Raw genomic sequence first — 22,553 nt, 5'->3', positions numbered from 1 at the left:
TCAAATTGATCTTTCAAAACACCTTGGCACCCTGAAGCTGATCAAATAAGTCACCAATCCTCGATAATAGATACTTGTTCTTGATGGTGACTTTGTTCAATTGCCGATAATCTATGCTCATCCTCATTGATCCATCTTTCTTCTTCACGAACAACATGGGTGCACCTCAGGGTGAGACACTAGGTCTAATGAAGCCCTTATCAAGCAAATCTTGCAACTTCTCCTTCAATTCTTTCAACTCTATCAAGGCCATAGGTATGGCGGGATAGAAATAGACTGAGTGCCCGGAGCCAAATCAATACAAAAGTCAATATCTTTGTCGGGTGGCATATTTGGCAGATCTGCAAGAAACACCTCTGGAAACTCACGAACAACTGGTACTGAATCCATGGAAGGAATCTCCGCACTAGAATCGCGGATATAAGCCAAATAGGCTAGACACCCCTCCTCGACCATACATCGAGCCTTCACATAAGAGATAACCCTACTGGTAGAATGGCCAGGAGTTCCCCTCCACTCTAATCGAGGCAACCCCGACAAGGCTAAGGTCACCATCTTGGCATGACAATCCAATATAGCATGATAAGGTGATAGCCAATCCATACACAAGATTACATCAAAATCTACCATATCAAGAAGTAGGAGATCTACGCTAGTCTCAAGACTCCCAATAGTAACCACACACGAGCAATATACACGATCTACTATAATAGAATCTCCCATAGGTGTGGACACATACATAGGAGCACTCAAAGAATCACGAGGCACAACCAAATATGAAGCAAAATAGGATGACACGTAGGAATAAGTAGAGCCCAGATCAAACAGAACTGAAGCATCTCTATGGAAAACTGGAACAATACCTGTGATAACAACGTCAGATGACTCAGCCTCAGGTCTAGCTCGGAAAGCATAACATCGGGTCTTGGCCGCACCACTCTCAACCACGACTCTAGGACGGCCTCTAACTGGCTGGCCTCCACCTCTAATGGCCTGACCCCCACCTCTAGCGGCCTGACCTCCACACCTGGCTGCCTGACCTCTGCCTCTATCTGGCTGAGCCGGCGGTGAAGCAACCAGTGCCGGAACCATGGCACGAGAACCCTGCTGCTGTGTGATGCCCGGTACCCGTGGGCAGAATCTAGCAATGTGCCTTGGATCACCACAAGTATAACAAGCCCTCGGCTATTATGGCTGTTGACCCTGGAACTGACCCTGCCGACATGGGTAACCACCCTGAAAACTCTGGAGTGGAGGTGCACTAATAGGAGCTAGTGGTGCACTGTAGGCTAGTTGGTCGGGATGAGACATATAAGGGTCGAGACTACCTGACGAACTATGATATGCCTGGAGCGCTGACTGAAATGCTCGGGAGGATAGCCTCTACCAAAAGTACCCCTGCCTTCAGACGAGGCACCACTGAACCCATCGAAATGACGAGGCCTTTTATCAGACCCCTTCCCTCTCTCCTGAGCAAGAACCATCTCGATTCACCTAGTAACATTTGCAACCGTCTAAAAGGAAATATCGCCCCCGGTCTCCTTGGCCATCTGTAGCCTGATAGTGTAAGTGAGTCCATCAATAAATCTCCTTACCCTCTCCCTCTCAGTGGAAATCAAGATAAGGACATGACGAGCTAGATCCACAAAACGAGTCTCATACTGAGTAATAGTCATTCTGCCCTGCTAGAGACGCTCAAAATACAAGTGGTAATCCTCTCTCAGTGTGATAGGGAGGAACGTCCCTAGAAATAGCTATGAGAACTGATCCCAAGTAAGTGCAGGAAACCCACCTGGTCTGGTCAACATATAATCTCTTCACCACCTCTTGGCAGAACCCATCATCTGAAACACAACAAAATCAACCCCATTGGTCTCAACAATAGCCATGTTCCGCAGCACCTCATGGCAGCGGTCAAGATAATCATGTGGGTCCTCAGAAGGTGCACCACTGAAGTGAACTTTAAAGAGCTTAGTAAACTTGTCCAATCTCAATAAAGCCTCAGAGGACATGGCGGGCCTATCACCGACCTGTGCTGCAACAATCGATTGAACTACCCCAACTGGCGGGGCTGCTGGAGTCTGATACTGGGGAGCCATCTGCTCCATAGTGCGAGTAGGGGGATTCTGTGCTCCTCTCCCAACCTGAGAGATGGCTGGTGCCACAGGAAATGTACCGACCTGGGCAACACTCTCTATAAGGCCCACCAAACGGACTAGAGCGTCCTAAAGTACTAGGGTGGCGATGAATCCCTCCGGGACCAGAGCTGGTCCAACAGATACGGTTTGAGCTGGAACCTCCTCATCAAAATCTACTTTAGGCTCTACCGTTGGTGCTGTTGCTCGAGCTCTAGGCTGAGCTTTGCCTCTACCTCGGCTTCTAGCACGACATCGGCCTCGGCTTCTGCCCCTAGTAGGAGATGCCACTGGCGGCTCCGGCTGCTGTCCAGTTGTAAATACAGTACGTGTTCTCGCCATATGCTAGAGAATAAGAATAGAAGAGTTCAATCGTCAATGATAGAATAAAATCGCACGACAGAGAAGAATAAAAGTGAAATTGTTCCTAAACTCTATATCCTCTGGAAGATAAGTACAAACATCTCCGTACCGATCCTTCAGACTCTACTAAGCCTGCTCATGACTCGTGAGACCTAGGCAACCTAGTGATATGATACCGTCTTGTCATGATCCGTAATTCCCACATTCGGGACCGTGATAGAACCTAAAATTTAACTCGCTAGGCAAGCCAATGTTAGAGAAAATCGTATGCCATTTTAAGAAATTCAAGTAATTATAACTCATTTAAACTGAAATAAACTGGAATGATGTGCAAAAAGGTAAAATAACCAAAAACCACTAAGTACAATCTCGGACCTGGAGTCACAAGTGCACGAGCTACTAGAAATTCTACAAACAGTCTGATATAAATACAACTATTTCGAATGAAATGAACAGTAAATTAGGAAAGAGGAAAGGGACTTCAAGGTTTACGAATGCCACCAGATCTACCTCGAGTCTGCAAATGTGATAATCTGAGCTGATGTGCCTCACGAATAGCTGGGACCAGTATGAAAATCTGCACAAGAAGTGCAGAGTGTAGTATGAGTACAACCGACCCAATATTCTCCGTGAGTGTCGAGCCTAACCTCGATGAGGCAGTGATAAGGCTATGACATGACGCTCACATAATTTAACCTGAACAAACGTAGATATATGTGAAACATAGTAACAAATAAAGATTTAATGTGTACGACTGGGAGGGGACATGCGAAAGGGGAACAAGATACAACTACAACATGAATGACAACATAAGACAATCAAATAAATCATCAACAAATAAAAACGGATAAACATAATGAATAAAGATGGCACGACATCACCCATCGTGCTTTTACTCTCAACCTTACCATGAAATGCTAATAACTGCACGGCATCACCCTTCGTGCTTTTGCTCTCAACCTCACCATGAAATGATAAATACGGCATGGCATCACCCTTCATGCTTTTACTCTTCCTCATTATGTATTAATCATTAAATGAATCAATAAGTGACACGGCATCACCCTTCGTGCTTTAACACTCTCCCTTACCATGTAATAATGAATATAAAATTTTTGGAGATAGATAATGCAATAATAAACCTTACGTCAAAAATGGATCCAAGATGCCAAACCTCAACTTCAAAATATACTCAACCATCACAATTAATTCATAAATGCGGAAAGAACGATCAAATAAGAAATAAGCTAATCTAAGCATGGATATCATAAGTACAATAGGCAATAAATTTCAAGGAAACAAGTACCACTCGCATGCCTTAACCCAACAACAACGCATAAGTACTCGTCACCTCACATATACGTTGTACCCAAACATTTAAAAATGTAGCAAATAGGCAAAAAAAATTCTAATCCCTCAAGTCAAGGTTAACCACGACACTTACCTCACTCCGCAATCAACTCAGAGCTCTACCGGGGCCTTTCCTCTAGAATCCGCCTCCAAACCAATCGTATCTAACAAAAATTGACCTGATTATGTCAAATAATGCTAAGGAAATCAATTTCAATACATAAAATTAGAATTTTTACACTTTTCCCAAAAAGTCCAAAAATGTCAACTCCGGGCTCGGTTGGTCAATATCCGAGATTCGGACCAAAACCCATTTAACCGTTCACCCCTGAGCTTGATTATGTAATTAGTTTCGAAATCCGACCCCAAATTGAGGTCTAAATCCCGAATTTGCAAAAAAACCCAATTCTTCCCAAATCCCTAGTTTTCTACCATGGAAGAACAAAGATTAAGGCTAGAAATTAATGGGTGATGTTGGAAATGGAAGAAAATGATTTAAAGTATACTAACCTATGAATTGGTGATGAATTTTCTCTTCAAAATCGCCTCTACGCCGAGCTTTAATGGAAAGATGGTGAAAACTAGGTGAAATCCCGTTTTTGAAATGTTTAAATGACTGGGTATCAGGTGTTCATCGCGATTGCGAGAAACCTGACGTGTTCGCGAAGAGCACTGCCATTTTGGCTTATGCAATCGCGAGGTACTCTACGCGTTCGCATAGGTTTAGTACCCCACACCTCCACATTCGCGAGCCTGGGCTCGTGTTCGCGTAGAGTAAAACACTGGCCCCCTCCCCTTGTCCAAAACCCTATGTGTTCACGAGAAGCTGGTGTGTTGGCGAAGGGTAAGTCCCCCATTGCTCCACGTTCACGACCCAGTTATCGCGTTCGCGATTAAGGATTTCCACCCCCAGCCTAGTTTACTCTTCGTGATTGCGGGAGTACCTTCGCGATCGCGAAGAAGAAGACACCAGATGAAAACATAAGCTAAAGAAAACCAGAACTTTCTAAGTTCAAACCATCTATAGCCTACCGAAACTCAACCGAGCCCTCGGGGCTCCAAACCAAACATGCACACAAGTCCAAAAATATCATACAAACTCGCTAGCGTGATCAAAGCACCAAAATAATACCTAGAACTACGACTTGGACACCAAAACGAATGAAATTTTCAATAAAACTTAAGAACTTTCATTTTAACAACCAGACGTCCGAATCACGTCAAATTTGTACCAAAGTTTGAAAACAAGTCATAAATACAGAAATGAACCTATACCAAGCTCCGAAACCAAAATCCAGACCCGGTGGCAATAAAGTCAAATTTTGGTCAAATTTATAAATTCTTTCAACCTCAAATTTTCAATAAATTGCGTTAACTCGAGCTAGAGACCTCCGAATTCGATTTCGGGCATACGATCAAGTCCCAAATCACGATACAGACCCACTGGGACCATCAAAACATGGATCCGTGTCAATTCGCTCAAAACGTTGACCGAAGTCAACTCAAATAAATTTAAGGTACGAATTCACATTTTGATCAATTTTTCAAATAAAAGCCTTCAGGAAAAAGATATGGACTGCTCCCGCAAATCGAAGAAGGCTAAGAGGAGCTATTTGAGGTTTTCAAAATATAGAATTAAGGGTTAGAACTCTTGATGACCTATCGAGTCATCACATGAGACTTGTGTCTATGCGGCCGGATATTTCAAGGTGTACCTGATGTACGTTCATAGGCTCCGAAGTCACCTTCTGTTGTATTTTATTTTTATTTTTTCCTATTATTTTGGGACAGGATGTATTGTTATTTCTAGTGACTCTTAGAAAAGCTTATGACTTGTACTAACGATTTTGGGATATTGTATCATGTTGAGATGGTTGGCTTATAATAGAAACTTCTGCTTCACGCTTAATAGTTATTTGGTTAAAAATCTATTATTTAATCAGCAAGTGTTGGGCTTACCTAGTCTTAGAGACTAGATGCCATCATGACATCCTACGAAGGGAGATTGGGGTCGTGACTCTAAATAAGTTTCTTTGATACTTAATACAACACAATACCTTATTGATAATCAATTATTTTCTCCAAAATAGTATAATTGGCTCTTCCAAAGCTTTCAATTAATTTTGTACTACCACATATTCATCAACATCCATATGGTGAATATCTCTTTTAAGGAGAAAGTTATGTCATTAAGGTCATGGTCAAAATCATTATAGGCAAGATACGTTGCTTGTATTACTTTTGCCCTGTAATATTCACATTACCATAATATTTTGGCATAATCACAATAGGTACGTGATCAATGACTATTCATGTCATAATAATGAAATTATTGTTATTTCATATCAAACCTCTTTCTAGATGTTTGTGTAGTATATTGACTGCCACTAGCACATTCATATTCTTTCAAGAATGAATATGTATTCATAAATCACATGTTATTATATTCACATCATGAATGGACCATAATCATCTATATGTGATTTACAAAATCTCATATCAAATCGATGACAAGCATTACTTTCACAGAGTGAAGGATTATTTTGATAATCCTTATTATTCTCATTACCATAATGATGACGATTATAATTGCGTCTATTGCCACGTCCACATCCATTGATACCTTCACGGTAATAATTTTGTCTTCTTTCAGACTTATTATATACTGCTATCACACTCTCTTAAGGGAATGAGAATAAAGCAAATTCAATGGGACATGTTTCCACTTCTTGTGCTCATAATCATACATGAATTTGATCATGATAAGACATAAAAAATTTACCACTTGTGGTAGTTATAATTTCTTACAAACTCTATTAGAATTATAATAAAAATTTATTGTCTTTGCTTGTATTTAAAATCAAATTATAAAATTCAAGAATTTAAAAGAGAAAAATAAGGTAAAGTACTTACCTTAAATCCAGAGTTAATTCCTGAAGGAAGTTCATGGAACAATTGACAATCATTATACTCAATATTATGTACCAGTTAAGCACCATGCAATCCCAAAGCCTGGTGATCAAGGCAGATGCCTAGTATAGGAATATCAATGCATGCACGCAAGAGCCTCACGCATATTCCTATATCTTCTCTCCACATGTGGTTTAATTTCTCAAACATTAAACAACTATTTAATAGTACATCTACAAATTAAAACAACCGCCCTCTACTCAATTGGTTGGAGTCTTGTGTTAATAACGTGTTATAAAATAATATACAGAGAAAAGTAGAAGGAGAATTCTTATTGATTTGGAATCATTTACAATGGAATAGAACCCTTCTATTTATACAGAAAAGTGACATAGTCACAATGTAACAAACTCTACAATCTCTCTAAAAGATAGACTGTAACGACCCAAACGGTCGTTTTGAGCACTTGCACATCGCTCGTTAGTTCTTGGTCATGAGTAGCTCCGCATGATGTTTTATGACTTATGTAAATCGTCAGTTTTGGTTTTCAGGTTAATCGGAATAGATATGGAACAATGATTCTCAGCGTGAAACTTCAAATTTGAAAGGTTTAACCAAGTTTTGACTTTTTAATATTCGATCTCGAATTTGGATTTTTATGATTCGGTTAGGTCCGTTAGGTGATTTTGGACTTGGGAGCGCGTCCGGAATGTGATTTGGAGGTCCGCGCTAGACTTAGGCTTGAATTGGCAAAATTGGAAATTTGACGTTTCTCGATCAGTAGTGGAAATTTTGATATCAGGGTCAGAATGAAGTTTTAGAAATTGGAGTAGGTCTGTAGTGTCATTTGTGACATGTGTGCAAAAGTTTCTGGTCATTCGCACGAGGTTTGATAGGTTTCGGCATCTTCGCGAAATTCGAAAGTTTAGAAGTTCTTAGGCTTGAATCCGAGGGTGATTTGGTATTTTGATGTTGTTTGCAGTGTTCCGAAGGTTTAAATAAGTTTGAATAGTAGTATATGACCTGTTGGTATTTTTGGTTGAGGTCCCGAGAGCTCGGGATGAATTCGGATGGTTAATGGAAGGATTGAAACTTTGTTTGAGCAGCTGAAGCTGCTGCTTCTGTCATTTCCGCACCTGTGGATTGGGGACCACAGGTGCAAGGTCCTCAGAAGCGGTTATCTAGCACAGGTGCGCAGCAAGGGTCGTAGGTGCAGTTTGGTTGCCGTATCTGCGGAAATGCCTTTTAATGAGATTCCGCAGAAGCGGAGAATTTTGCGCAGATGCGGCCTCGCAGAAGCGTAATGGGGACCGCAGATGCGGAAGTGCTGGAAAGAATGTATATTAAGGCTCCTTCGCGAATTTTTGGTCAATCTTCACCATTTTGGCTGGGATTTAAGCTTTGGGCAGTGATTTTCAGGAGGAATCAAAGATTTTCAGTGGGGTAAGTTACTTGGGCATTATTATTTGTGTTTGTGATGATTTTTCCACTGTTTAATCATTGAATTAGTTGGAATTTGGGGAGAAGTTAAAGGGGTTAGGGCTTGAGTTTTGGATAGTTTTGATTGAGGATATGAGGGACCATTTGAGATCGGATGTTGATGATTTTGGTATGTATAAACTCGGGAGTGAAAGGAGTTTCTAGTTTTGTAATTTTTGTTGGATTCCGAGACGTGGGCCCGGGGGCCAGGTCTGGGTGAATTTTGGGATTTTGGTTTGAATTGATAGTTTTGCATTTGGAATTGATTCCTTGGCCTATATTGATTGCTTTGCATTGATTTTGGTTAGATTCGGGACGTTTGGAGGCCTATTCCAGAGGCAAAGGCGTAGCGGAGTAGGATTTGGCTTGGTTTGAGGTAAGTAACGCTTCCAAACTTGGTTCTGAGGGTTCGAAACCCCGAACTATGTGTTATATGATTAAATATTGAGGTGATGCAAATGCCAAGTAACGGGCGTGTGGGCGTACACCGTGAGAATTGTGACCTGGTTCATTCCATGGCACCGATTAGTAAATCTATCTTGTTGATATCTGTGTTTCTTCATGTGATGAAGTAAATGGACTATAAATCATGCTAGGGCTTTACGCCGATACTGTTGGGACCCCTAGTGGTTGTTTCTTGCTGTCATCTCACTGATTTCATTGATATTCTGTACTCGGTCATGTTCATGAATTTCATATCACATCTCAGTCTCAACTGTTATTTATTGCATATCATATCATTGTTCCGGGCTAGTTTTCATGGCATTGTGAGCCCGTGGGAGAGACTGGAGAGTGATGGCCGAGTGAGGACGAGAGCTTGATTATGAGAGACAAGGTCCTCAGAAGCGGTTATGTAGCGCAGGTGCGCAGCAAGGGTCGCAGGTGCGGTTTGGTCGCCGTATCTACGGAAATGCCTTTTAATGAGATTCCGCAGAAGCGGAGAATTTTGCGCAGATGCGGCCTCGCAGAAGCGTAATGGGGACCGCAGATGCGGAAGTGCTGGGAAGAATGTATATTAAGGCTCCTTCGCTAATTTTTGGTCAATCTTCACCATTTTGGCTGGGATTTAAGCTTTGGGCAGTGATTTTCAGGAGGAATCAAGGATTTTTAGTGGGGTAAGTTACTTGGGCATTATTATTTGTGTTTGTGATGATTTTTCCACTGTTTAATCATTGGATTAGTTGGAATTTGGGGAGAAGTTAAAGGGGTTAGAGCTTGAATTTTGGATAGTTTTGATTGAGGATATAAGGGACCATTTGAGATCGGATGTTGATGATTTTGGTATGTATAGACTCGGGAGTGAAAGGAGTTTCTAATTTTGTAATTTTTGTTGGATTCCGAGACGTGGGCCCTGGGGCCAGGTCTGGGTGAATTTCGGGATTTTGGTTTGAATTGATAGTTTTGCATTTGGAATTGATTCCTTGGCCTATATTGATTGCTTTGCATTGCTTTTGGTTAGATTCGGGACGTTTGGAGGCCTACTCCAGAGGCAAAGGCATAGCGGAGTAGGATTTGGCTTGGTTTGAGGTAAGTAACGCTTCCAAACTTGGTTCTGAGGGTTCGAAACCCCGAACTATGTGTTATATGATTAAATATTGAGGTGATGCAAATGCCAAGTAACGGGCGTGTGGGCGTACACCGTGAGAATATTGACCTGGTTCATTCCATGGCACCGATTAGTAAATCTATCTTGTTGATATCTGTGTTTCTTCATGTGATGAAGTAAATGGACTATAAATCATGCTAGGGCTTTACGCCGATACTGTTGGGACCCCTAGTGGTTGTTTCTTGCTGTCATCTCACTGATTTCATTGATATTCTGTACTCGGTCATGTTCATGAATTGCATATCACATCTCAGTCTCAACTGTTATTTATTGCATATCATATCATTGTTCTAGGCTTGTTTTCATGGCATTGTGAGCCAGTGGGAGAGACTAGAGAGTGATGGCCGAGTGAGGACGAGAGCTTGATTATGAGATACAATTATAGGTCGGGCTGCACGCCGCAGCGGATTATTGATTATGCCTTCATTGGCTTGTTATAGCGCTAGGGACGTAGGAGCCCCTCCGGAGTCTGCACACCCACAGTGGGCGCGGTTGATTATATTCAGGGATGGAACCTCCCTTGTAATGGAGATGGATCTTCTCCATGAGGCTGGATTTGCCTGTTCCTCGGTACTGGAGACTGATGGCCTGTGATGTTTATATATTCCGGGATGGATCTTCCCTAGGCCTTGTGAGCCATATACAGTAGCGAGTGGTTGTGAGGTTATTATTATTATCTGGAGATGGATCTTCTCCATAGGCTGGATTGGCCTTCCTTAGTACTGAGTGACTACTGTCAGAGATGTATATATATTCTGGGATGGATCTTCCCTAGGCCGTATGAGCCATATACAGTACTGAGTGGACGAGCATTTGAGATTGTTGGCATATGAGGCACTTAGCATGGTGCATTTCATACAACATGTGCATTGGCCTGTCGATGTAGCAGAGTTATACTTTTTTACCTTGCTCATTCCTGCTCTATTTTACTGTTCAAGTTGTTTATTTAACTGCAAGTATGCCTGCGTTTCTGTACGTTATTTCTATTATCTTTGATGAGGTTGAGTACGTCACTACCTATCAGTCCATAGGTTGGACTTGTTACTTACTGAGTTGGTGTACTCACATTACCCCCTGCACCTTGTGTGCAGATCCAGGTATCTTAGGCCACGGTAGCAGCTGTTGACTATTCCAGTCACGGATTATCACCGGAGATAGCGAGGTAGCTGCTTGGCGATCACAGTCCCGCCTTTCTCCTTCTTTATCTTTCTTCAAGTATATTTTGGCTACTTTCAGACTATTTTGGTCTTGTTATGTTTCAGAACAATTGTAGTATTGCTCATGACTTAGTGACACCCGAGGTCAGGCTTTTATTTTATGCATTATGGTTTTCGATGTTATACCTTATATAGAATTTTAGTTGAAAAGGGTTGTTATTAAGTTTTTAATGAAATGTTGAACTATTTTGGGAATGTGTCGGCTGGCCTAGTTCCATGATAGGCGCCATCACGACCGGGTTGGTTTTGGGGTCTTGACAAGTTGGTATCAGAGCCTAGGTTACATAGGTCTCACGAGTCATGAGCAGGTTTAGTAGAGTCTCATGGATCGATACGGAGACGTTTGTACTTATCTTTGAGAGGCTGCAAAACCTTTAGGAAATCCCACATTCTTGAATTCTTATTGTGCGACATTGATTCAACTTGAAATGTAACTCTTTGAATTCCTTCCACGCATTCGTGTGCGCATATGAGCGCTCGGTCAGTTGTGCATCGATGGCTTGTGATTCCCTGAACGAGGGGCGAGATGTGATTTCCATGTGTTGATGTTGGGCCAGTCTGGAGGACTTGAGGCCGGGCTTTGCCTATTGCTTGAGCACTAATGGTGTTGATTGTGTGAGCATGTGCTTTTGGATTTATATGTTCGGTATTCTCCCTATTAGTGGAAGTGATGGCTGGATGTCTACGTGATGAGTATGATGTGACTGCGAGATGTGTTCATATGATTTGAATGTAAGGAGAAGGGTCTGCTTGAGGGTAGAAAAAACTATTTGGTGCTTGATTTCCATTTTGATTTGATGTATAGCCCCGAGTTAGGGATGCGTTGAAGGATCTTTTCATGTTGTTAGTTGGGGAGTGAGGTAGATTTTACGTCGTGATATGAGTTCAGACTCAGGAAGATTAAGTGATTGCGTGATGTTTATGACGGTGGAAGGGTATAAAGAGAAGTTAGTTTGAGGCGGAGCAGGTGGGTTATCTCTTGCGGAGTGTTTTGAAGTTGGTGTGATCCTTATGTTATTTGTTGGAAGTCCTCTTTTACTAGTGAATTATATGTGCTGCAGTTTGAGTTTGGATCGTGCATGAGAGTTGTCTTAACTGTTACGAGAGTGAATGCGAGAATTGCAGATGATTTGAAGCACTAGATGGTTTGTGTTGCACGAGCTTATGAAGGATTTAGTTAAATCTCACTATGGTATTATGGCAGTAATAGAGTATGGGCATCGTGAGTATTGTGCGTTTTGATCTATGTCTTTGAGCCAAGTGGGGGAGTCTGCTATTGATCAATTGATTGCATGGTTATGTGTTGTATTGGTTTCAGTTTGAGGTATACTGGTGAATCAGTTGTGGCTTATAGAGGTTGAGGTCAAGGATGACTCAGGTAAAGGAAAATTTTGGATAAGGGTTGTGTTATGCTTTATGGGTATATGAGAAATACTGGATGAATTAGTTGTTGTTGTAAGGGATGTAACGGGTATGGAGTAGGATATCACTCGGCTGCTTAGAAGGATGGGCTACTTCCTTAGGTGTTTCCGTACTAATGGGGCACAGGTCGTTCGGTTCGTTTGATCAGTTTAATTGAAACCTAAGTAGAGTGGATGACTCTCGAGAATGGTTTTAATGGATTCAAGACTTATATGTAATACTTGGAGATCTTTAGGACGTGTATTTGGCTAGGAACTAAGGTTTGCATTAGAGGGTGTCAATACTTGTGGCATTCTATATCATTTCGGATTCTACACATCAGTATCAGGAAGGTGAAGGTAATGGATTTAGATTCGTAGGAAGTCTCTTCAGGGTAAGTATTTTGAATGTGGTTCCTTTGGGGATATTTAAGAGAGTATTTAGTGGCTTATGAACCTTAGACGGTGTGGTTTATGTTTGGGTCTCGTGTGGTGAGTCTGGGTTGAGGATTGCGGTATTATGGCGAGGAGAAGTATCAATTTCGAAGGTAATTTAGAAGGAACTTGGATAAATAGGACAGCTGGGTAGTAGGTCGGATCGGCATGGTAAGGGATATGATTAGTTCTTTGGGTGCTTATGAGGTAATGAGTTTCTACAGGTGTTTTGCGGCAATGCTCTTGGGTTTTCTTTTGGTGACCCGCATAGCCTGGTTGAGTTAGAGGAATTCAGTCCTGACGGTTTGGTTTTGTGCAAATAGGATTCGGAGAGTTCTTGATGGTTTCTACCACGGTTAGACATGTATATTTTCTACTGGTGTGAGGAGCATGTGATGTATAGTGATTTTCTTCTAGATGGGATCAAATGGAAAGTTCTTGGCTAGTTGAGTACGTAGTTGCTTGTGGCTCAAAATGGATTATGAAGTTCTCATGTTTATCATAGGATTGAATGGTATATGCGGTATGTTGTGTAGGGTTGAGATTTGCATGTGTAAGGTTGCGATTCAGTTTTGAAATGAACGTCATAAATTCTTAATCAGCATGGACAGTTTCAGATGACTAGGTAAATGATATTACGAATTGGTGCGACTTGATGAGGGTAAACATTTCAGAAAGGGCAATGTGTTTGAGTTAAGGGTACTTCCTTGGTATTGCGGCACTCTCTTATTGGATAGGCTGCTGATATTCAAGTTTGCTTGGTGGAATAGAAGAATTTTAGGAGTATCCTTCGTGGACTGATCGAGTATTAGAAGTGTGTTAGATATCCAGGCGGTAGAGTTGAGATCGGATGGGGTGATTCGTGTGCTTCATGGATTTGGAGACTAGGAATTCTCATAAACAGGTTATTTCATGGTGGTGGACTGTAAAGATTTGGGCAAAGCTAGTCAGATGATAGTATGTGCCATGATTCAGTCATTGTGAACTTTCAGAGAGTTATTTATCTATTATGGGTGACCAGAGTTGATTTAGGGTTCATTGGTAGGCCCAGTATGGAGGTATTCTGTATCAAGTCGGATATGTGGACTCCAGACTATTATTGTTGAGGAAGGTGCCATTTGGTTGTTAATAAGCTTATTCGTGTCCCAAGATTTGTTTGTGATTTACTCTTGTATGCTAAGCGGGATTGTGATTCGCTAATTTTATGCATAAATGATATGGTTCTATTTGAGCTTTACAGCGGGAATTGAGTGAAATTGGCTTGCCTAGGTGAAACCTATAGGCATGACATCTAACAATGCAGGAATGTACTAATTTTTAAAGAAGAAGACTTGTTGGTTACAAAAGCATAAGTTCTGTGGATATTAAGCAATGCTATTTACTGATTTTTGACTTATAGGCAAAATAGATGACTCAGACTTAGTTTATAGCTCCTATAGGCATGCTTTCTAGATGCTAAATGATTTTAAAACGTTTATAGTCGAAATAAAAGTGCAGAAGTCCTATAGGCGTGGTGTCTAGAATGTTGTTTGTTATTCAAACCTATAAATATGTTTGCCTAGTGATAGATACATATGCAGAATTCAGGAAGTCCTATAGCCATGTTATCTATGTGATATGCAGAAATGCGGAAACCTACAGACATGGTTTCTATATGAAATGCAGAAAGCTATAGACATGGTTCTTATAAAATGCAAAAGTGTAGAAACTTATAGGCAATGTTTCTGAAAATGCAGAAAGCTATAGACATGGTTCTTATAAAATGTAGAAGTGTAGAAACTTATAGGCATGGTTTCTATATGAAAATGCAGAACCTATAAACAGGATTTCTATATGAAATGCAGAACTGAAAGCAGGACATGATTGCAGAAGTGTATTAAGTTCCTATGAACATGATATCTACCCATTTTGCATACATAATGTACCCTCCCCTTTTCACTAAAAACCCCAATAGTTATTACAAGATTATTACAGCCCAGAATTGAATAAGAAAAAAAAAGTAAAAAAATTACATCAGAAAAACTAGAAAAATTCCAACCAAGGAGAGCCTGATTCAGTCTTCTGTCTAAAGCATGAAGTAAACCAACCACAAAGATCAGATTTCCAAAGCATTTCTATTATTTGGGATGTATCAGAGTTCCCTAAGAGTCTCAAATGGAATGCGGACAGTGCTTACACCCAAATACATTGCAAAATTGAATTATAGTGCAGTGTGGAAGGGCCAGCCCTCAAATGTCCAAGTTCAAAGGGAACTCAAGGTCCCAAAGCAAGGCTCATAGGAGGGGGCAGAACTTAGAAGCTAGGAGAGAGTGTGAGTGCAATAGAGGGGATTATGGGGAAAGCCAAGACAGGCTGGTGGTCATACCCAGCAATTGGAAGTGCTGGCACATCCCGACCAGCATGTTTAGACACATTGTTTGGGAGTTAGGATCCCTTAAAGGATCTAGTCCAGACATGAGCAGCAATTTGGATGTTGCCATGTTCTGAACTTTAACTCAAACACATAGAGGGGAATAGGGGTATAGGGATTCACAACAGAAACAGATGCAAAGAGGACAGCATACATATTTAACACTGAGCATAAACAGCAGAGTAGACAGGATTGTAGAAGCTGTAAAATAAACACATTGGGATAAGGCTGGAAACTAAATTAGAACATACCAGTTTCAGGGAAACAAGAGAAAGAAAGCAGTAGTCTTGTAAAGCCAAATTGCAAGTAAATAGTCAGGATGCTATGATTAGAAAACTATGCTACTTGACTGGTGTAAAGTATTAGATTGAAAAGCTGTGTAATTGAAAGTGTCTGAAAAGTGTCGAATTCAAGGTGTGTGAAAGTATTGAATTGAGAGTTGTTTGATCGTGTTCTCTCCCTGTTTTATGTGTTAAAGAAGGCCATGTATTTATAGTGTAGAAAGCAAGCAGAAATAGGTAAGAAAACAGTTTGGAAATCAATTTCACAAGGTTTCCCTTTAATTAAGGGATTCTGATTTCAAACGGATAAAAATAATTAAGGAAAGGAATCAAATAAACACTTTGTGTAAAGCATGCAATTGAGGGAAAATACATAAAGGTTATTTAAGGACAGGGTTTTGATAATACACGGTTTGTGCAAATAAGGCAAGGGAATCAATTAACAGCTAGTAAATCACAAAGTCTGAAATTTGGTATGAATGAACCAAGTCATAAAAGAGTAAGAAGGGTTTTACATATATAGAGTCATATGAAACTCCGAAATTGACCTAAAAGAGTTGGGGGGTTTTGAAATAAGAAACCTAGTTCAGGAAAATCACATAGAGAGAGCAAGCAATTGGATCAAAACATGTATAGAGGTTTCAGAAAAGAACTGAAGATTCTACCATGCTTCCTCTAGCAACAGAACTCATGAGAAACATGATGGTAAAGCAACATGCAATCACAGTAGAAGGATTCAAAGAACATAATGGCAAATACTGATAAGAACAGAAGAAGCATGCTTAAAAGGATCTTTCAGGAGATCTTTAACAGGGTCAGTAGCAGGCAAACAAAGAAACTTAAAACTCAGTAGGAGAATGCAGTAGAAGAACACCGGAAAAGTATAGCAGACAAGCATATAGGAAAACACAGTAAGATAAACACATAAGAACATGGTAAAAATACAGTAGAGAAGTCTACGATACCATAGTATAGGAAAACACGGTGAGACAAACACATAAAAGATGATACAAGAACACAGTAGAGGCAAACACACGAATAACAAAGAAAAAAATCATAAAAACACTTAATGTTTCCGAAAACCCTTAGATCGAAAAGAAGCGTTTTTGAAAGTGATTTTTGAAAGCAAAGCTAGGGAAATCGTTTGAAAACTCAAGTAGAGCATAGATACACAACAGATCTAAAAAGAATCGGAGAAAACCTCGAAGGGTTAGGGTTTCAAAAGAACCCTAGAACGAGAAAGGCTTTGAAAGGTCATTGACCTGAGTCGGAGAGGTCGGACTCAGACTCAAACAACTATAGCACGCCGGAGTAAGGCCGGAGATGACCGGAGAACCTTGAATCGAAAAAGGCCTAAGTGAAGACCTTCGAGGTCTGGCCTCGAATCTTCAAGTATCGAGCACATAGGAGCATTAGGAGGTGAGTATAGGGGCCTCACAACCTGGGAAGCCATTGATTCCGGTGAGTTTCGAGGTGGGAGATGATGAGAGTTCAGGGAAGGTTCGAGAGTGTTTGAGAGACGAAGGGATTCAAAGGCGACAGCTCAGATGAAATGGCTTAGGGTTGGGGGGTTTGGGAAATTAAGAAGGCAAGGGAAAATCGTGGATGTTGATCATTTTGATCGACGGCCTGGATCAAAGGGGAGCCGGGCGGGTAAAAATAAACGGGTTAGGGGGTCGGGTAATTTAGGATTTGGGCCGGTCCAATTGAGATTAAAACTGGGGTTAAATGAGGGGTCCATTTTGGGCTAAAATTGAAATGAAATAGGGCTAGATTTTAAATAGACACTTTTTTCCTTTTTATTTTATAAAAATAGTAAAATGATTCCTGAAAATAAATTAAAGGTTCTAAATTAGTTAATAGTATATAAATACTAGATTAAAAATACTGGAATTAAAATTGTAATTATAAACGCAATTAATTCTTAAAATAGGCTAATATTGCAATTAAGTGCAATTTAGCTTTAAAAATTACCAAATCAATTTATAAAAATGTGAAAAAATTACCTTAGCTATATTTTGGTATAAATATGAGAATACAATAACTGAATCACCAAAAAATGATAATTTTGGAAATAATTATTGGTTTTGTACTGTTAAAATATGGCAATAAATTGGTTTAAAAATCTTTTAAAATTTGAAAAAAAACAATTAAACACTTGGATATGCTTATATATGCATATATATACTATTTTGAAAGTATTTTGCATATAAAAATATACAGGGAAAAATTGGGTATCAACAGGGTCTAACTCTGTTTATTTTGCAGAAGATGAGGCACGAAGTCCCCAGGTTTGGCATGGTCTAAAGTATACCACCATTGTTGTTAGACTGGTGGAAAAATCTTTCGCCAAGCGACAGAAATCACGTGAAAAGGGTTCTTGGAAATTTACCTTCCTTATTGGACATCCAACCAAACAACATGTTGATCGAAGCTGCTACCATGTTATGGGATGGGGAAAGAGTTGTATTCCATTTTGGTGACATAGAAATGACTCCTCTCTTGGAGGAAATCAGAGGATTCGCTGGATTACCATGGGATAGTTCCGGTTTACTAATACCAGAAAACCGCAATACTAGGGGGTTTCTTGAAATGATGGGTCTAAGAAAGAATGAGGACCTGGAGTGCTTGAAGAAGTCCTACATACCCTTTGAATTTCTCTATGAACGATATGGACACAACAAATCTTACCGTATCTTTCATGACGAGTTCTCCATCACTTCCCTGGGTCGGACTCATCGCAGGGTTTTTGTATTCATCGTCTTCTTTCTGGGTATGATAGTGTTCCCAAGCCAAGGGCACAGAATTCACCCCAGGTTGGCCATGGTAACCAAAGCTTTAATGGAGGAAATTGAGGGACAAACCTATATTATTATCTCGATAATTGTAGCAGACATATACCGGGCTCTGGATTGTTGCAAGAAAGGGTTCAAACACTTTGAGGGTTGTAACTTGCTACTACAGATTTGGTTGTTAGAACATCTTCATAGGGGTCAATACCGCCAAGAGTTTCCACGGAGACCATGGAACGATCACATCGCATTCCACCATCCTAAAAGAATGACCTTTATCCCGGACAGATTTGCACAGCCAGAGAATACTACAGAATGGGCACAGTTTTTCAACAATTTGACTGAGGACCAGGTTCACTGGATGTTCGAATGTGTCACGACCCAAACCCCGGTCGTGATGGCGCCCAACACATTGCTAGGCAAGCCCGACCATTTACATAACCTTAGCCAAATCACCTATGTAAATAATTAAATGTTCGCTACCACAATACCAATTTAGTACGGAAGTTTTGATAAGATCTCTAACATTCGAAAACTTCAAAATGAAATATTAAAAAAGAACCCACCGAATCTGGTGTCACGAACATGAGCCTCTAAAACAGATTATCCACCTATTACAAATCCGACTAGGAAAAATTACGAATAAAATAATAAAGGTAGATGGGAGAGATCAGAGCTGCGAACGCCATGCAGCTACCTTGATACTCCCGGATAACGCTGCTCAGCTAACACGAGTCCTCACTCACCCTGCGGTGTACCTGAATCTGCACACAAGGTGCAGGGAGTATTGTGAGTACTTCCAACTCAGAAAGTAATAAATATAAATAAAGTCTGAGGATAAGAAATCCTAAATAAACACAAAGTAAAGCCATGAATACAACAACGTGAACCAATGGCATGATACAGTGAATATTAAAAACAATTATAATAAAGTCACACCAGAATAAGAATAAATGACAATTAAATATGCAATGCAACACATAAACCGGTACCTCCAGTACCCCGCTGCGGCCGTGCAGCCCGCTCCATTTATTTAACGTCGACGGCGCTCACTGGGGGTGTGCAGACTCCGAGAGGGGCCCCTTACGGCCCAAGCGCAATAATAAGCCATCTCGTGGCATCAAACAGGCCCTTGGCCTCATATCAATATCATTCTAATACTGCTGCGGCGTGCAGCCCGATCCCATACTCAGTCCAAAAATCATACAATAGTATAAAAATATTCAGCCCGAACTTCATTTAAAAATATTAACTTAATTTCTAATTTATGAAAAATGGTTGAGATTTCTAACACAGTATTGAATACCATTACTGAGTTTAATATTTATAAATATGGTAAGAAACCATTTAAATCAATCCCTGAAAGATTCAAGTAGTTGGCACGAAGCCCAATTATGACAATTAATCCAATTTATAAGGATATTACAATTTTACAATCAAATAGGTATCAATTTTATTAAGCGGGACGGACCAAGTCACAATCCCTGACGGTGCTCTACCCCACGCCCGTTATCCGGCGTGCAAGTCACCTCACATAGCACTACGTTGTGCAAATTCGGGGTTTCAAACCCTCAATACAGCATTTACATTTATTACTAACCTCAAGCCGGCCAAAGTCCTAGCTTGCTATGCCCTTGCCTTTCGAATTCACCTCTTCGCGCGTCGAATCTGACCAAAACCACAATGAATACGTCATAATATGCTAAGGGAATGTAACCCAATCGAAAAGACTCGAAAAACATCGAAAATCACAAAGTTGGCAAAACCCGAGCCCCGGGCCCACTTCTCGAAAAATTATAAAATTAACATCACCGGATTCCTTATCTCGCCGCGAGTCTATACATATAAAGAACACCAAAATCGGAGTCTCAATGACCCCTCAAATTTCCATTTTTGTTCTCTTAGGTTTCAAGCCCTAAACCACCATTTTTGACCTTAAATCCTTGAGTTTTCAGTCTAATTTCATGTGTTTGCACCATAAAATCGTGTTTTAGGCTTAGAAATTCTTACCTCAGTGAAGTCCCTTGATTTCTCTCCTCCAACTCGCCCAAATTCTCCAAGTCCGAAGTGAAAATATGAAACCCTTTCAAAAATTCGCGAAGGGAAATAAAACTATTCTGACCAGTTATTTCCGCATCTGCGGCTTCATGGCCGCATCTGTGGCTCCCGCTTTTGCGGTCAATGCACCGCTTCTGCGGACATATCTGCTTCTGCGGTTTAACATCCGCTCCTGCGCCTCCAGCTTCTGCGGAAAAACTAACGCATCTGCGGATTCCCATAAGAACTCTAATACCGCATCTGCGGTCCTCCTGTCGCATCTGCAACTCCGCAGATGCGGTCACCCGTTCCGCACCTGCGGTCCCTGCCGCTTCTGTGTCTCTTTTCTCGCTTCTGCTTCCGCTTCTGCGTTCCCAATTCCGTAGAAGCGAAAATACCAGAAATAGCACGGGTTCTGCAATCTCTTAAGTTCAAAACTTCCCATTAGCCATCCGAAATCACCCCGAGGGCCTCGGGACCTCAACCAAAAATACAAGCATGATCCAATACCTTATTCAAACATGTTCCAATCACTAAAACACCTCAAACAACACTAAAACCATCATTTCTCATCGAATTCAAGCCTAAGTTCTTCTAAAACATCCGAAACACGCATTCGATCAAAAACCCAACCAAAACACCTCTGAATGACCTGAAATTTTGCACACACATCCAAAGTCACCTAAAGAAGCTGTTGCAACTCTCGGAATTCCATTCCGACCCTCGGATCAAAATCTCACCTATCAACCGGAATTCGCCAAAATACTAACTTCGCCAATTCAAGCCTAATTCTACACCGGACCTCCAAAATCAATTCCGATCGCACTCCTAAGTCACAAATCATCCCCCGAAGCTAACCAAATCACCGGAATTCAAATTCGAGCCCTCTAACACAAAAGTCAACATCCGGTTGACTTTTCCAACTTAAGCCTTCTTAAAAGAGACTAAGTGTCTCATTTCCTTTCAAAACCATTCCAAACCAACTCTAACACATCAATTACTGATAATGAAACATAAAGAAGCATAACATGTACTCATGTGACGACGGGTCGGGTCGTCACAGAATGGTTCCCTACCTATGAATTCATCATCAGATCTAGGGATGCTCCGCATTTGGTGTTGATTGGGTTAAGGGGAATACATCCCTATGTTCCTATCAGGGTTGTGAGACAAGCTGGTAGAAAACAAGTCATACCACGAGTCTCCAAAATGAGTCACTACATAGCCGATTGTAAGGGTGACGCCATTCCATACAAATGTGAGGCCCAGCACATATGGCACTTAAAGATTATCGTGGAAAATGACACCATCGAGCCAGATCGATATCACGCCGGTTATGTGTACTTCTACCCATCATGGTTAGAATATAACATAGCAGGAACATTCAAGCCAAGGGTTGGTCAAGGAAACAGGGTCATAGATGAAGTTGCTGAAGCACAAGTGAAGTATGAGAGGCTACGCAAGAGGGTCCTTGAATCCGAAGCCAAGCATCTGGAACAACACAAGTTTGACACGGAATCAATTAACGAGTGGAAGGAAATGGCTACAAAATCGACAGATAGGTTGGAGTATTTGGAGCGGGGTCTAATGGAACTGGAAGGGAAGATGAGGAAAAGGGTCGTAGATTGTCATAATTCAGAGGGCAACGAAGGAGGACATCTAGCAAGGGCATACCTGATGTTGGACAGGCACGACCTGGGAATCTGATTGATGGGGCCAAGAAAGCCAAATATGGGAAGGTCCCTCCGGGACCAAGTAGATTAGGTTTATCTGTTTTGAGTCATTTTGGAATTCGAATGTAATAAGGCAGATTCCATTAGTAACTCATTTATTTATCGTCGTTTTTAGGTTCGGCTTATTTATTACATTAATGAAATGAGGCATTTATCAGCATTAAATCTCTCCAAATCTACTTGTCGCTAGGCCTACCTTGGGCACAACGAGGTTCCCCAAATTAGGACGCAAATTTACATTTTTGCAATATGTGTTTAAATCCTGCAAATGCTTTTCAGAATCCTTACTGACTTGTCTACCTTTTGTTTTTTCTTTATTTTAATTATTCCCATCCCCTAAGGTTGGTTCGCACATACTGCCATCGTCAGCATATCACACCAGATCTAGAGGCCCTCCACCTCCTC

Source organism: Nicotiana attenuata, unplaced genomic scaffold (assembly GCF_001879085.1).
Source record: "Nicotiana attenuata strain UT unplaced genomic scaffold, NIATTr2, whole genome shotgun sequence".
NCBI classification, from domain to species: domain Eukaryota; kingdom Viridiplantae; phylum Streptophyta; class Magnoliopsida; order Solanales; family Solanaceae; genus Nicotiana; species Nicotiana attenuata.
Note: the sequence above shows the minus strand (reverse complement) of the source record.